Raw genomic sequence first — 6,000 nt, forward strand, 5'->3', positions numbered from 1 at the left:
TCTCTAAAATTCTCTATAGATTGCATACCCGATTTTCACTCCAATATTTTCATTATATTGCAGATCAACATGCAGAAAGAGTTGCATGAGTTGCAGCTCATGCTTGGAGGAGACAAGGCAAAGTTATTGCTTCTTGTGTGAGCTACTTAGTGATGGATAATGGAAAAACCTCTTTTTCCATTCTATGTTGTTTGTTTGTTTTTCCTTTTTCAATTTATCTCAAAAAATAAATTTTTTTATTTTATTAAATCTATTTTGATTTAAAATGAAAAATTTAATTAATTTCATAAATTAATTAATAAATAAAACTTAATTAATTTAATATCAAATATTAAATAATTTTAACACATATCCATCTTTATATATTTAAATCATATTAAGTATATAAAATCTCCTATTTCGTTTAATTCTAAAATTAAACATATAATTTATATCTCATATAATTAACTAATTTCCTTAATTCTAATTTGAACGTTTCAAATTAACTTATCACACTATTCTAGAGCTAGTGCGTTACGAGCTAGTAAAGGGATCTTGCGGACTTACAGATCATGGGCTCCAACGATTCGAGATTAATTGGCTAAACTCATTAGATCAAATTAATCCTCATTCGTTAACTAATGGGTCACTCCACTAAAGCCCTAGTTGCACTCCCCTCACTGTAGATATATTATGTCCACATGATTTAACATAATCAGCAAGTTAACTTTCACAGGTTGTTCGTAATAACGACTGGGTCAAATATCTTTTTTATCCCCGAGATTACATCTTTTCTCGTCCCTACCGATCCTTTAACAAACAATTGGTTTGTGATCCAATCACTAAACCAAACTCTCTAGCATAGTAAGAGGGTGAGCCCCTTGTTCAAGACCTGGATTCAGTACTTGAGAGAACAACCTTTCTCCTATCCCTAAATCGGGTAGGTGTGAACTTCGTCTTGCACCCTATGTCCCAGCTATCATTTGGTCTTACCCCTGAAATGGGAGTCTTATTGAGCCAGCGCTGTTGAACAAATCCTCAACTATGCAGATCTAAGGGCAATCTCGAATAAATAGGAGTTCATAGTTAGCTCAGGATTAAGATCGAGTTACCTAGGTCATCTAGGTGAAATAGTCAGTCTTAAATAGTAAACAACATTATAAAGTAAGAATGACTATTTTCTTGGTCCTGATCTTATGCAAACTCTTGCATAGGACGCCCCACTCTCATGCATAACATGTACGAATTAGGATCACATCGTATGTAGCACTTTACAACTCTTTGTAACAACTATAGAGTAGACCACATCCAATGGTGTTACCAGAATAAGGTACCCAACCTTATTCATGTACCATAGATCATTTTAACTATTTACTCGAACCTGATCCACTCTTATGTCTCCACATAAAGTTTAAGTACTCATACAATAGTCATGGGTCTTAGTTTATTGGATTTAGTCTTTCATAAAAATTTATGAAATAAATAACAAGTATATTGATAATAGAAAATGTTTATCATTTTACAACTGCATGTTTTTAGGACATAAACCCAACAGATACCCAGCTTGCATTTCATGTTGTCAATTCTTTGGTGTATGGCTTGGAGTACATAAAGGAAGATTGTGACGGTCTTCCATACTGAGCCCTTATGAAGTTTGTAATCATATTCTTCAGTTGTTGAACTGATAGGGTGGCAACAGAGGTAGATTGTTGCAGCTAGTTTCCTGCAAGATAGTCTTTCCTTTGCCATTGGCTTTTATAGCTAGAGATTGATTCAACTCAACAGTTTCTCAAGCCTGTATTTGATCTCTTAAAGCAGCGATATCATGATCTCGCTATTCTACAGCTTTCATTCGGAGATTTATCTTCCTTTCCATCTTCGCTATGGTCGACTCGGCCGTCACGTCTGCCATCATAACAAACACTACTTCAAAGTGTGATTCTTTCTTTGATTGATCAGAAGCAGGAGCAAAAGTTTCAACAAAAAGACTTTCTCTGATGAAGATCACACCTTAGAAGATTCTGTCAGTTGTTCCCATATTTTTTTTTTTTTTGTGAGGAAAAAACCTTGTTCTTTTACTTGCACGGTCTCTTTTGAATGGTTGCAAGTGACAAGTCTCGTGTAAGCGTCACTTGCAATGGTAGCTTTGGATGCAGCTTTGTTTAGTGTCATTTGCCGATTTGTTGACTTAGATGATGACAAAGAGATGAGAGGTAGAGATGTCCCACTGGGCATGCCAATTTTTTCGCACGAGGTTTTCGGAGAAACTTAATTCATGGAATTTGAAATTTTTTATTTGTATTGATTTCAATATAGCAAATACAATCTTTAATACAATAATTCTTTGATGCATTCAAAACAAACTTTAATATTTCAATTGGTTGATCTTCTAGGATGATCGGCTTTTGGGCTTGTTGACCTTCTTAGATGATCAGCTTTTCGGTTTGTTGATCTTCTTAGATGATCATCTTTTGGGCTTTTTGATCTTCTTGAATGATCGAACTTTGGGCTTGTTAATCTTCTTGGATGATCGACCTTTAGGCTTTTGATCTTCTTGGATGATCGACCTTTGGGCTTGTTGATCTACTTGGATGATCAACCTTTGAGCTTGATGATCGTTATTAAACCCCCAATAATTTACACTTATAAGAGGAGGGGTAAAGAAGGAAATGCACTCAAGAATTCTGTTGTAACCGAATTGGCAGAGGGTGAATTGGTTATGAGGGAAAGAGTGGAGCATGGAAAAGGGTAGAGGAGGGGACCTCATCGTCCTTTAAAAACACCAGTCTGAGAATGGGAAGGGCACGTTTGTCTGGAAGATAAATAAGAGCTAGAGAGCTTCTATGGAGAGATTTCCCCAGCCCTCTCAAATTGTGTTGGGATTTTGATGTTGCTCTGTTTTTCGTTGTTTGTTCATCTTTATGCTTGAATATACTTTTCTCTTATGAGTATCTGTTTATTGGCTCTTGTATTACTTGAGTTTGAGTATTAATATCAAATAGATACTCCTATTTCCATCACTTGTCTTGTATTCTTGTGAGTTTGCTGTGTGCAAGATCGAGGGTCTTAACAAATTGGTATCAGAGCCCAAACAATCTTGGGTCGGACTAGAGCACTCAGAAGTTGCTGGAAGAGAGGTCAGAGCGAAGAGGAGATAAAAGGGCTGAAGGAATTACTGCTAGGCATGTGCAAGAATATTGAGAAGTTGACAGAGGAAGTTAGGAAGAACAACTCTTCAAAGAAGAAGGAGGAAGTAGCGGTTTCAGAAGGAAATAACCATATGGCCAAGGGAAAGGCGGATGAATCTGAGTCCTCCCAATCAGTGGGGACTAACAACAACGATAAAGGTAAGTACCAGCACCTGGAAATTCCCCTGTTCACCGGAGAATACCCGGAATCGTTGGTGTATCGCACGGAACAATACTTCTAGATTCATGAACTCTCTGATGTGGAAAAGGTAAAGGTGGTTGTGGTAAGTTTTGCGCATGATGAAGTAGATTGGTTCAGATGGAGTAACAATCAAAGGGCCATTATAATGTAGGAAGAACTAAAGAAAAGGCTATTTGAACATTACAGGGCCATCAGAGAAGGATGCTTGGGCATACAACTGTTGAAGATCAGGCAGGAAGAATCCTATACTGAGTATGTGAAGAAGTTCGTGACCTACTCTGCACCCTTACCAGAGTTATCAGAGGATGTGCTGAAATATGCGTTCATGAATGGCCTCAAACTGGCTTTACAAACGAAGGTGATTAGCAGGAACCTGTGCACGTTGGATGAGTGTATGCAAGAAGCCCAGCTGGTGAACGACCGAAACTCTCAAAATTGCCCTGACAAATTTGAGGGTACATGGGCCCAACAAGAAGGAGGCCCTGTTCACTGATTTCGTGATTCGAGCTTAGGAGTGTATTATATAAAATCATTTGGAAAAATAAGTATGTATGAATGATCCGTTGATGTGTTGATGCATTAGTAACGTGTTGATGCATTAGAGATGTGCAATAGGACGCATGACACTTCTTTATTGATGTTCAAGTTTTCCTAAATCAAATCCAAGTATAAATCCAACTTAGGTTCCTGGTAAGTCCAGGGTCGAACTCAGGGATTCAGATTAAAGCTAACGCATATCTTGCGTTGTAATTTTTATAGGGATATCCTAAGTGTATAGAGAAATGAGTTATTTACACTAAGGTGCTGTGTGTGTGCGCAAGAAGATACAAAAGGGTCGAGTAGAGAATTATGGGTCGTGTGGAAATGGCGTTTGATGCAAGTGATATGCGTCGATCTAAGTTGGATGTACATGAACAAGAATATGATGCGAATGAAATGACTTGTTTATCTCCGTTTATGTGTTAGACTCTATTCGACACTTCTTAATGGAATATCATACAATACCTATCTCTAGGATGTATGCGTCAAACACATGATGCAATAAAACAACAGTGAGTCAATCTCTAGATGTACTAGGCGTTCTAACTTGATGCTGGCTTACTTGTTCTCTCGAATAGTTTAAGCTAAAGATACTTTTACCAATTGATTTAGTTGGCTTAAGCATTCGAAATGGAATTTTGCATGAAGTATAGATGGATCAAAGAAATAAACAACGACTAAGTATGATAGATCAAATATGTGAATTTATAAAGAAACTGATTATCTTTACAAAATCAATACTTAATCAAATGAAAAGATGAAAGCGATAAGTAAGATGAAATGGAAGGAGTGTCACACCCCGCTCCAGATTACCCTCTTAACCTCGATGGAATGGTGACTGCAGCAGTTACCAACCCTTTTGCTGGCACTTACTACCTATCTAACCTGTTAAATTTTTCTCAAACCCTAAATACATACATATCATCGATATACAGACATATTAACTCAGAACTTAACACATTTACATTACAGGGTTTCGCAGCATTGCCCATACATGAATATTACAATTTAGTGAGCCCCTAGAATACTAGTCACTAGACAGACACATGTGTACTAACTAATACAGGTCTTCAATTACGCTTCCTTCAACCTATTTCTTTGAGTGGCAGAGCAGCAGCAGAAAAGTCTTTTGGGAACTGACCGCAACCTGAAAAGGAAAACATTTGAAAACGTGAGCTAGAAGCCCTTTGAGTGACTTAATAAAAACATAAATCTCATGCTTAAACTGAAAGCTTGAAAACATAATACTGGAATTAAAATACACCAAGAAAATGTGTACATAAAACCTTTAAAACCATTGTAACTGAAACCTGAATCTTAGTTGAGAATGAACATTCATTGCTCTAATTCCCAATGCCAAGCCATGGCCAGATGAGACCTCTACTTCGACCTGTTCATACTGAACTATGGCTAGGGGAGATCCCTACGTCGATCTCTTTAAATGTACCGGAGGGCATCTCAGGCAACTTCCTTTGAACATAAACATTGATAACTACTCTTAAACACCATTAAACATCATTATTCCTTAGTTGAGAACGAGCATACATCACTCTAGCTCCCAACGTTTGTTACCGGCCAAGAGACCCATACTTCGGCCTCCTTTTGCTGATATATAGCCTAGGAGACCCATACTTCGGCCTCCCTTTACTGGTATATGGCATAGGAGACCCATACTTCGATCTCTCATTAACAACTACCTAAGTGCACATGGAGTTTCTATGTACCGTCAATACCTTAGGTACATTTATGTTATCGGCCAAGAGACCCATACTTCGGCCTCTCTTTGCTGGTTTATGACCTAGGAGACCCATACTTTGGACTCTCATTTAGAACTACCTACGTGCACATGGAGTTTTCTATGTATCGTCAACACCTTAGGTACATTTATTCAGATACTTCCTTACCTTCAATATCCGGCTCACTTAAGCTATCAAGTTCTCGAAGAGCATTAAAAGAATATGTCACACCCCATTCTAGATTCCCACTTAACCTAGATGGAATGGTGACTGCAGAGTTACCAACCCTTTTGCTGGCACTTACTGCCTATCTAACCTGTTAAATTTTTGCTCAAACCCTGAATACATACACATC

Source organism: Benincasa hispida, chromosome 5 (assembly GCF_009727055.1).
Source record: "Benincasa hispida cultivar B227 chromosome 5, ASM972705v1, whole genome shotgun sequence".
Lineage (NCBI taxonomy): Eukaryota > Viridiplantae > Streptophyta > Magnoliopsida > Cucurbitales > Cucurbitaceae > Benincasa > Benincasa hispida.